The sequence below is a fragment of the Quercus lobata genome, chromosome 7, assembly GCF_001633185.2.
Source record: "Quercus lobata isolate SW786 chromosome 7, ValleyOak3.0 Primary Assembly, whole genome shotgun sequence".
Taxonomy (NCBI): domain Eukaryota; kingdom Viridiplantae; phylum Streptophyta; class Magnoliopsida; order Fagales; family Fagaceae; genus Quercus; species Quercus lobata.
This window is the reverse complement of record NC_044910.1, coordinates 21,896,111-21,908,607: the sequence shown is the minus strand read 5'-3', so window position 1 is coordinate 21,908,607 and position 12,497 is coordinate 21,896,111.

Genomic DNA, 12,497 nt, shown 5'->3' with positions numbered 1-12,497 from the left:
TATTCTCTCTAGAAAAACTATAATTTTTGTAGTAGTTGTGTGTTCATGTCCTTTTACCTGTTTTTCTTGACTTTATATAGCCCTAGGCTGAGTTAATACTCAGTATGCCATTTTGTTGCAGCTGGGTAATCAATACTCAATGATTGCAAATTAACTCCAATGTTTTCTGTTCATAATTGGCCCTTAATTCTGTATTATTGAATGATGGTAACGATTTTGTGTTATTCATTGCTCGGTCATTGATTGCTGCCTAGAATTAATGCACTTACGCTCGTCCATACTCTTACTTGTCACTGAGGTGGACAGTTTGCACGTAATGGATGACCATTTATATGCTACTTGTTAGTTGCCCCTTATTCCTTTGTCGTTTGTTGTTTGGACGAGCTAAGGAATATGGAAAGTCCGTCTTGGGTGATCGTTTTGTTCGTGCCCCAAGATTCTCGTCCCGTCATATTTATTGTGGGGCAACATTTTCATCAGCTGATCGCCACGTTCCAAGTTTGTGTTGGCAGCACATGTGTGTTTTCCTTGAGTTTCCCATGTATTGAATTCATTTCCTTTTTTCTTTTTCTTTATTTTATTTTATTTTTTTATTTTTTTATTTTATTATTTATTATTTTTTTTTTATCAAAAAGCCTTCTCATATTCTTCTTCTTCTTCGTTATACACTAAGCTTGGAGTCTGAAACTAAAAGAGAGTTCCTGCACCTTCTGTGCAGTAAGACTCCTTTTCCTTCCTTAATGGTTGATTTTGATTTCATTAAGAAGGAAACTCCATCTATTTCATTCTTCTTCACTAGGTTATAAGTGTTTCTTGAGTCTTCTGATGGATGCCGTCCCCACGTAGGTTTATTTGTTCCTCGAGACTGTGGGGCTTTTAGGCCTGTTTTGGTTAGCCTTTACCCTTTGCTTCGTCATTCTCTAATTGCCCACCATTTAGAGATGACTACCATAGAGTATAGAGACAACGACGTTAGGTACAATGAGTTATAAATTGGTTTGTCATCAAGTGGTGAGTCCTCTGATAAAGATTTTGAAATCGTAGTGTCAAAATCTCCATCTTCTTCAAAACCCTCCTCTTCTTCAAAAGTTCCTTCGCCTTCAATCCCCTTTCATGCTCTCTCTGAGTCTTGCCTTTTAGAGTTGAGACATTTGAAATCTATCTGTAAGAGGTTTCAATTCCTTGAGGGGGTAGCTATAAGATTACCTCATCCTAATTAGAAAGCATGCACCCTTGCCCATGGCGAGGAGAGTTTTTACGAAGCTACTTTTTCATATGACCTTTGTATTCCAGTTCATCCCTTTATTAAGCAACTCTTTTCTGCTCTGAATGTTGCACTTGGTCAGCTCATCCCTAATGCATGGAGGACGATCATTGGTTGTATGTCGATCTGGGTGTCTATCCATGATAGGGACATGATTACTCTGAATTAGTTTCTTTATCTGTACCATTTGAAGCCTTCCACTTATTATGGGTATTTTGAACTTTTGCCTTGGAATAGGGAGCCTAGAATCATCCGTAGCTTCCCTACTTCCTTTTGTGACTAGAACTCACAATATTTCTTCATTTCTGGATGGGAAACTATGTCTGACGACCTGTGGAGTGAGGTCCCGTGGTTGCTACGGAAATGGGAAATCCCTTTTCTTGGTGCGTCTCTCTTTTCCTCATCATCAAACAGATTGTTTTAAGTTTACTACTTTTTTGATCTCTCTCTTTTTTATTTTTTTCTTTTTTCTTTTTTTTGGCAGTTGCTGATCGTCCTTTGTTGGAGGAGTGCTACCAAGGACGAATTAAGGCTGGCCTTGAGTTTGCAGTCACGATTGACAATTTTGACGAGCTGGTTGATCCTCGTTGTTTGTACGAGTGTTGTCTTGGACTTGAGCCTTCTGCGTATGTTTTGAAGAAAATTGCCTAGGAAGAGAAGAGTAGGTTTTTAATCCTTCATCTTTTCTTGTCTTACCTTATAGATTTTCACCCCACTAACCTTCTTCTTGCAGAAATGGCTACTAGGTATAGCAAAGACAATTATGCTTGCATTAAGAGCTTGAAGAATGAACCCCTATCTCACATTACCCCTAGATCAAAGAAACGCAAGCTAGATGAAGGGAAGGACGAGACTCCTCCCTCTAGTCACTTTTTGGTACTCCTTCTCCCATACCTTCTCTCGAGATGATGACCTTCGGCCCTCCAACCACACGCTCTAAAGGGAAGGCCAAGGTTGGCAAGAGTGTTTGGGACGACCCTGCTACTACCCTTGGACGAGCTCATAATGTCATCACTAATGACAAGCTTAAGGGTTTCTCGTCCATCCCTTCTCACAAACTAGTTAGCTGTCATATTCACAAACTAGTGCAGGTATTTTGCTCAACGCTTTTTCATTACTCGTTAAGTGGTTACACCTGTTAAAAATTACTAACCTTTTTATTTTTTCAAGTTCTTGGTGAGTCCTTTCGTTTAATGACAGACTACTTGAGCAGCAAGGAGAAGGTAGTGGTGGCCAACTCCAAGTTTGACTCTGTTGAGGCCGAAAGCTCAAGGTTGAGGAAGGATCTTATTGAAGCTATGGACTAGTCGACCAAGGCGAAGGAGAAGGTGAAAGAACTAAAGGAAGCACTGAAGGTTGAGAAAAAGCTCGTCATCTAGAAAGATGAGGAAGTTTAAGCTACACTCCTGAGAACGAAAGAGGAATGTGAGAAGGTGATTACCAAGTTCCTGGAGTCCGATCGATTTAAACAATACTTCAAGGGCTTCAAGCTTCTTCATCGGTGGATGATGAAGCACCATAGCCATGTAGTTGATTTTGCAAATCTGGACTATGAAGCTATTGATACTGAGATCCTTGCTGATAAGGCTAATGAGAGGGAAGGTGAGACCATTGCTGAAGCTACCGATGTTGTTGAAGGTGAAGGTGCTATTGTAGGAGGAGCTATTTACGAGGCTCAGACAGAGGCGGGCCATGTTGAGGAGATCATCAGTGCTCTTTGAAGTAAAAATTTAAGTAACTTTTTTTTTTGGTTCCAATTTACAGACAATGGTTGCCTTTTGTTTTGAGGCTTTTAATTTTAGAAACAATGGGTGCCTCCTGTTTTGAGGCTTAGAAACAATGCATTTATCTTGTTTTGAACTTTGAAGTTCTTCTGCTTATGATTTATGCTTGCTCTTTTATTACCCTGCTTAAGGATTTAACTCGTCATTTGAGTTTCCACCATGTTCTGTGATTTCAACTCATCGCTAGAGTCATTACCACGCTTATGATTTTTACTCTATTTTGTGATTTTAACTCACCTTGCGAGTTTTTACTACGTTTATGATTTTTAACTCATCATTTTGAGTTTTTACCATATGTCGTGATTTAACTCATCTTGTGAGTTTTTTTTACCACATTTATGATTTTTAGTTTTGATTTCAACTCATCTTGTGTGTTTTTACCACATTTATGATTTTAACTCGTAATTTTGAGTTTTTACCATATTTTGTGATTTTGACTCTTCTTTTGAGTTTTTACCACACTTATGATTTTCACTCGTCATTCAAGCTTTTACCATTCGTGTTCTTATCATGTTTGTGATTTGAACTTGTTGCTAAATTTCAGATACTTCCTTTTCGTCATTGAACTTAGCTTTGACACTCTGTCAAACTTTATTGAAAAAAAGGAATGGCTGAACAAGCCTTATTATTTCATGCATTCCTCATATATGAGGGAATTACAAGGAAACAACAAACTGAAAATAGCTTTATCAAAATGCTTGAAGGAAAAGAAATACTTAGAAAAACCAATTAAATCTCGCTTATCTGATGTGTCGTTAGGCGAGGTGCTCTTACAAATAGAGCTTATTAGACCAAGCAATAACTTTTACTGATAGTACTTCTTGAGATGTTCCAAGTTCCAAGGACGAGGAAGTGGATTGCCTTCCAAATCCTTCAAATAATAGCTTCCTCGTTTGGAGTAACGGACGACCTTATATGGACCTTCCCAAGTAGGCCCTAACTTCCCTTATGTTGGATCCTTAGTAGCTTGGGAGACTTTTCATAGCACCATGTTGTCGGGGTTGAATCTTCTGAGTTTTACCCTCTGATTGTAGTACTTCTGCATTTTTTGTCGGTACTGAGCCATTCTCAAGGCTGCCTTATCTCTAACTTCAGCCAAACAATCCAAGCTAAGCCTCAGTTTGTCATTGTTTGTACCTTTGTCGTAATGAGCTTGCCTAAGATTGGAGACTCCTATCTCGACTGGAATAATTGCTTCAGTTCCAAAGGCCAACTTGAATGGAGGTTCTTCTGTTGGTGTTCTCATTGTTGTACTGTAAGCCCATAATACCCCAGCCAACTCTTCAGGCCATACACCATTTGCCCCCTCAAGTCGTGCTTTGATGAGTTTAAGCAAATTACGATTTGTTACTTCTGTTTGCCCATTAGCTTGTGGATGCCCAGGTGACAAATAGGGATTTTATATCCCTAGCTCTGTGCAAAACTCCTTGAATTTTCGACTATCAAACTGACGACCTTTATTAGATATGATTGTCCTAGGGATCCCAAACCTACAGACGAAATTCTTCCAAATGAAAGTAAAAGTTAATGCTAAAAAATGTATGAAAACACAAGAGCTATTTAGACCCCCAAATTAAAATTACGGCTCGATAGATTTTACTCTAACTTGTACTAAGTGCGAAAAAGAGTAAATGCGAGCGTATAAACAAACAAGCTACTCTAACCCATATTCATAGTAACACAACAGTAAAATGAAAGATAAAAGAGTAGGGAAGAAAGATGCAAACACAAAGACAACACAGCGATGTGTTATCGAAGAGGAAACCGAAGTCATCAACGTAAAACCTCTCCACCGCCCTCCAAGCGGTAATCGATCCACTAGACAATTAGTTGGGATACATGGGTTAGCAAGAGACCCTCCAATCCTAATCTACCCGTTGTACCTAAGCTCTCCAAGCTCCTACTCCAATAAGGCTTCTCAGAATCATGTCTTGTCTAGCTCTTCGGATCCTGCAATCCACCCGATTGCATCCGCCAAGCCTCACCGGCTTCTTTTGGCAATTCCCCAAAGCTTCCTAAGCTCCAAAAACACTCTTTACACTCTGAAAAGGTGTGGGTTGTGTTTGTGTACAAATCTCCTCTCAAGGTATGACAATGTGAGAAGGAAGGAGAAGAGGGTACAAGGATTTCTCACTAAGGATAAGTAGCTCTCTCTCTAAAAGATGGGTGTATGTGTTGTAGAAAACCTATCTAGGGTTTTTCTCTTTGAAAAAATCCTCCTTCACATTTGTGGGTAATGAGGGTATATATAGTATGGGTGAAGGGTAGGAAAGTCATACTTAAAAATTCTCCAAGCAGAATGTTTCGCGACTGTCTTGCGGTATATATAGCTTGGCACAACTCTTTAGCTTCCAGTCATGTGCTTCTTACGTGGCTCTTTCGCGGGTTAGCTTCTCACGAAATCCACTGATTTTTTATTTAAGCTTGATTCTTCACCAACTTAATACTAAACCCAATACAATAAAATCCCACAAAATACAAGGAACAAAATTAAAGCAATTATAACACTTTTTTTTTCAGGGAATAAAGCCAACATAAAACATAGTTCTAAATCACAACTTTACAATCTCCCCCTTTGGCTATTCCGTGACAAAACACCCTATAATAGACTCTAGACTTAAACGTGAGTTTGGGAACAATGACAAAACTCACTCACACCTAAATCTAGAAGCTGTGAAACAATTGGAACATATATACCTATAACCTGAAACACTTGCACAAAATACATTAGACCCTCAAGGTAAATCAAGTGATAAAAGGACAAGTATAATGTAATAAGTAAACATTATGTGAAACATGTGAGCAACTTGATTATACACCAAAACAGTCATATGGAAATGACTACAATGATCATATAGCAAAGCAAATAATCATCCGAACATGTAACCAATAAAGCACCATAGCATAAGGATGTATGCATGTCCAACACATAAACACAATGCGATGAGAGCAACAAAGTATAGATACTAAAAGTAACTCAAAGCACCATAAAACAACGAGAAAACAAGCATAAAGTAAAGCAAACAAAACAAGGTTTTCTAAAAAAAAATGTCTTCTCCCCCTTGGTATATGCATCTCCCCCATGGCTTTCTCCCTCTACGAATGTGCACAAGGTAGAATTTCTCCCCTTAAGAATGTGCACATGAGTCATTTAGAAATGACGAAACACACCGGTATACTCTTCCCCTTTTTGTCACGAATAGACAAATGAAACAAGAGGAAGGAGGGAAAGAAAAGAAAATATGAATAAGGGTAAAAGATGATGCATGAAGGGTGCAAGATAAATGAGAAAATAAAGCTCAAATAGAAGACAAAAACATCTAAAAAAATGCTACAAAGCATAAAAAACATGACATGCTAAGGATGATGGATCATGATATAGACCTAGGCAAGACATAGACACAAGAACATGTTGTATGTGCTAAAAGGTCTAAAAATACTTAACTAGCATGATTGAATGTAAAAACATGTCAAGTGATCAAGTGTGTGCAACAAAGGTACATCTAGTGTGCATGTGATATGCATGACCAATGCATGAGCAAACACTCAAGGGGCAAAGTGTATAAAACACACAACCAATGATCAAAACATGATAAATATGAATAATTATGGTGATCCCTAAAATTTGGTACTCATCGAAGTCCAAAACAACAAGAAAATTCCATTTGGGCATTTTATTAAACACTTAGAGTGCACTTAGAGTGCACACACTACACATGTATGTTAAACAATGCATGAACATATGAAAATATTGCCTAAAAACGTGTTATTTTTGTCACAAAGGGCCAACATCCAAAGCAAATCATCATTTAAAACAAAGTCCAATAAAAAAGATTGACAAAAATTAAGTTTTCCAACTCCCATTTGAAGAAAATCTCATCTATGAACATAAAACCCCCAAAAACATAATCTAAGGAACAAAATCAATGAAAAGAGTTAAAGATTACCTTAGAGATATTAGTGGAATGAAAAACACTTGAATTTAGTTGGGTTTTGATGTAGAAACACTAAAATAGGGGTTTGGGAGAAGATGGGAGAAGTTTAAAACAAATGTCCCATGAAATGCCCTTTAAAAGCTGATCTAGAAATTTTCGCTAGTAATTTCGCTGGTAAGCTTCCCGCGAAATTTTGCTGGTATTTTCGCTGGTAAGCTTTACTCGTGAAACAGCCGCAAAACTCTCTGTCCAAATCTGAAAAACTTGAGAATTGGACCCTTTAACTCGTGACTGAACTTACACATGAAATAAGTCACGAAAACAGCCAGTAAACATGTTTTTCACACAAAAACAACTTGAACAACTTTGAAAAACATAGGTGATACAAATCACTTCAAAAAGCAAACAAAAAGAACAAAAATATTTTTGGTTTTATCCACATAAGGTTGAGCACACACATATCACATTTGAACATGTACAAGCACACAAATGAGATAGGCATTCATTGAACATTAAACTTGTGTGTTGTGTGTGTGGATCAAGTGTGGAATAGTCCTTAGTCTAGAGTAAAGTTTCAATGATCAATTCAATCAAGTCATACACAACTAGTACTAAGTTAAGTAGACTATCTCAATTATAGAAATGAGCATATATGACCTCCCACAAGAGAATGATTACAAAAACTTAGAAGCTTTTCATTTGGCTTCTGCATAACTCATAACATTTGATCTTTTTTTGATAATACATCTCCCTTTTTAGATCGGTGTTTGAAATTTTTGATATTTCAACATTGAGAGTTAGCCTTTGGCTTTTTGAGCACCATACATTTCAAATAAAAAGTCGCTTTCCCTTTTTTCTAGTCAAATACTAGTATGTGCAACGACTTTTGCAGCTCATTATCTCTTTTCATTTTGAGATTTACATTTGTTGAACTCTTTAAGCAAAAACATAAAAAATAAAGTGGGAATTTTTTATATTTCAACATTGAGAGTTAGCCTTTGGCTTTTTGAGCACCATACATTTCAATAAAAAGTCGCTTTCCCTTTTTCCTAGTCAAATACTAGTATGTGCAACAACTTTTGCAGTTCATTATCTCTTTTCATTTTGAGATTTACATTTGTTGAGCTCTTTAAGCAAAAACATAAAAAATAAAGTGGGAAGAGATATAGGCACAAGTCTATGCATGTATCAAAACCAACAAAACTATTGACTAATCATTCATGACAAGCTTGAAGATCGATTTACAACAGTCACACATAGATTTCATGATTTTTCCCATACATATAGATGTGCATACATAACAAGCTAAGCTCGTAAATGCACTACACCATTAGTATGAAGGTACTAGGCCAAACTCACATGTGACATGTGCTCAAACATATACGATCAAAATTTTTGAATTTTTCACTTTTTATGTGGTTTTGGATTTTTACTCACACAAAACAAAAGCAGTAAAGTAAGATCAAAAACAAAAACAATGCATACAAATACAAATAAATGTAAGATGTACAAATGCATGATAATGAAGCATCTAATGCATGAAGGGTCCTACAAAGATCGAAAGAATTAGATTAAGGACAAAAAAAGCAAAAGCTCAATCATAGGAACCCTTTCTCATCCAAATGGAATGATTGTTTGGAAAGAGTGTCTCATGAGAAGTGAGACGAGGGTTAGAAGAAAGAGAACCGGAGATGCACATAGACAAGGAGGTAAGAACATTAAAAACTTTTTTCAACAACTTACCATTTTCCATCAAATTTGGTTTAGCTTGCACAGCACAACTTCCAAAAAACTCAAGTTTTTTTTATTTTTTATTTTTTATTATTATGATTCTTTTAAGAGCTTGAAACTTTGAGCAATGAAGTCTTAGATAACCAAAAGCACCACAATGGTGACAAACAATGTGTTTAGGTCCACTAGGCTTTTTGGGAAGGGATCTAGCAACATGATTTTGTTCTCTCTTCAACTTGGGACATTGTGATCTTATGTGACCAATCACATCGCAATGGTGGCAAGTTGGAACAAACTTAGGTCTATCCAAAGCCTTAGGTTGAGGCCTAAATAGAGGCTTAGGCTTAAGAGCCTTTCTCTCCACTTTTTGATTTCTTTTGTGTGGAGGAATGTACACCGATTTATCTTTTGAGGTAGAACACACAATAGACACAAAATCGGGTACCACAATATGATTGCAACATATATTTTCTTCCTTTTTAGTAACAGGTTCAACAATCAAACACTAAGCATGCATTTTAAGAGATTCATTTTCATATTTAAGATCATCAACAAGTTTGTTAGACAAAACAAGTTTAGCATCCAAGTCCATATTCAAACAATCAAACTCCTTTAGTTTTTTAAGAGACTATTCAGCAAGTTTCTTATACTTTTCAACCAATTTATTGGATTCATTGAGTTAAGCAATCAAATCATCCTTTTCACAAATGAACTTGCTGAAATTCTCATGAAACTTCTTAGCCTTTTTCTTTAAGAGTTCGACATTTTGAATATCAACAACAACACCCATAGATTCATGTAACATGTTATCACAATCATGAGGATAAACACTCATAGAAGCATTTTCACAAACACATGGCATGTTACAATCAACAATATCCATAGAAGCATACAAAGCATTATCCATGACAAAACACACAAGGGGCCAAGGATCACACTTAGGTAATGAAACCAAAACAAGTGTACCCTTTCTGATACCAATTGAATGCTCGAAAATGTGTGAAAATATAAGAGCTATTTAGACCCCCAAATTAAAATTACGGCTCGATAGATTTTACTCTAACTTTTACTAAGTGCGAAAAAGAGTAAATGCAAGTGTATAAACAAATAAGCTACTCTAACCCATATTCATAATAACATAGCAATAAAATGAAAGGTAAAAGAGAAGGGAAGAAAGATGCAAACACAAAGACAACACAGCGATGTGTTATCGAAGAGGAAACTGAAGTCCTTGGCGTAAAATCTCTCCGCCGCCCTCCAAACGATAATCGATCCATTAGACAATTAGTTAGGATACATGGGTTAGCAAGAGACCCTCCAAGCCTAATCTATCCATTGTACCTAAGCCCTCCAAGCTCCTACTCCAACAAGGTTTCTTGGAACCGTGTCTTGTCTAGCTCTCCAGATCCCGCAATCCACTTGATTGCATCCGCCAAGCCTTATCGGCTTCTTTTGGCAATTCCCCAAAGCTTCCCAAGCTCCAAAAACACTCTCTACACTCTGAAAATGTATGGGTTGTGTTTGGGTACAAATCTCCTTTCAAGGTGTGACAATGTTAGAGGGAAGGAGAAGAGGCTACAAGGATTTCTCACTAAGGATGGGTGGCTCTCTCTCTAAAAGACGGGTGTATGTGTTGTAGAAAACCTATCTAGGATTTTTCTCTCTGAAAATAGTCTCCTTTACATTTGTGGGTAATGAGGGTATATATAGTATGGGTAAAGGGTAGGGAAGTCACACTTAAAAATCCTCCAGGTAGAATGTTTCGCGACTGTCTCGCAAGAAGGCCTTACTCGTGAGACACTCGCTAAAATGATAGCCTGGCATGACTCTTCAACTTCCAGTAATGTGCTCCTCACGTGGCTCTTTCGCGGGTTAGCTTCTCACGAGCTTCTTGCGAAATCCACTGATTCTTCATTTAAGCTTGATTCTTCACCAACTTCATACTAAACCCAATACAATAAAATCCCACAAAATACAAGGAACAAAATTAAAGCAATTACAACACTTTTTATCATGGAATAAAGCCAACATAAAACTTAGTTGTAAAATCACAACTTTACAGAAAGTCTGTATCTTGTCTTCGGTGATTACTGCTAGTGGTTCTGCTTCAACCCATTTGGTGAAGTAGTCAATGGCTACGAGTAGAAACTTCACTTTCCTTTTTTCCCAAAGGTAGTGGGCTGACGATGTCTATTCTCCATGTACACAATGGCCAGGGTGAGGATATGCTCGTCAGTAATTCCCCAAGTATATGCTGCATGTTGTCGAACCGCTGACATTTATCACATTTCTTCACAAGTTCAGCTGCATCCTTTTGTATAGTTGGCCAAAAGTTGCCTGCCCTAATCGTTTTTCCCACCAGAGATCGAGGTCTAGAATGGTTACCACAGACACCTTCGTGTATATCTCGTAGCACATATGTCGCTTTGTTAGGGGTCAAACACTTTAGGTATGGCATCAAGAATCCTCTTTTGTAAAGTTCTCTATTCAAAATAGTGAATCTTGTTGCTCAGATTTTGACCTTCTTTGCTTCTGATGGGTTAGATAGGAGTTGGCCGTCTCTAATGTAGGATATGATTGGTTCCATCTAGTTACTTGGTTGTTGAATCAAAAGGGCCTACAGTCCATTAATATTGGAGATTGTCTAAACCTCCATGAGCAAGCCTTCCATTGCTAAAGCATCTTTAGTTAAGGCAAGTCTAGCGTTCTCGTCGGCAGGTAAGTTTTCTTCCCTTAGGATTAGTACGAGTTTAATGTTATCAAACTCATCAATGAGTTGGCTCGTCCACTGTAGGTATTTCTTCATTCTTTCCTCCTTTGCTTCATATTCATTAGTTATTTGCCCAACAATTAGCTTAGAATTACCTCAGTCTTAAATTCTTGACTCCCAAGGCTCTAGCAACCCTTAAGCTAGCAAGGACTGCTTCATACTCTGCCTCATTGTTTGTTGCTGGAAACTGGAGCTGAGCCCCATATTTGAGGACATCATTCTTTGGTGACGTCATTATGACACCGACGCCTACAAACGAGCCATTTGTGCAAACTATCCAATACTCTGCTTCCTAATCAAGGTTTGGATGAGTGAATTCTGCAATGAAATCTGCTAAAGCTTGTACTTTGATTGCTGTTCTTGGCCTGTACTCAATGTTAAATTGGCTTAGCTCAACTGCCCATTGGACCATACGACCTGTGGCATTTGGTTTGCTCATTGCTTTTCAAATTGGCTAGTTTGTCATAACTACAATGGTATGAGCCTAGAAGTATAGACGAAGCTTTCTCGAAGTCACGATTAATGAGAAGGCCATCTTCTCCATGTGTGGATACTTTGCTTTGGCACCTTGAAAAGCTTGACTAGTATAATAATACATTGGCCTTTGTACCTTGGATTCCTCGTGGATCAAAGCAAAACTGACAACTATTAGTGATATAGCCAAGTATAAAAATAGATTTTCTCCTTCAACTAACGGGCTTAGTAATGGAGGCTTAACCAGATACTCCTATAGGCTTTGAGAGGTTGCCTCACACTCATCTGTCCACTGAAAAGCCTATTTAAGAACTTTAAAGAAGGGAAGACACTTGTTAGTGGCTTTCGAGACAAACCTGCTTTGATTGGGTGCTTTCACGTTGCTTTTTTATTTTTTTAAAAGAAAAAACATTTAAAACACCATGCAAAGCATGATGGGATATGTCTATTGCCTGATTTACTTTTTAGGTTATGCTGGTGGAGGGCTCCGCTAGCAAGATTTTGAGGAGTACATTTGGTGTCCATACAATTATTTAAAC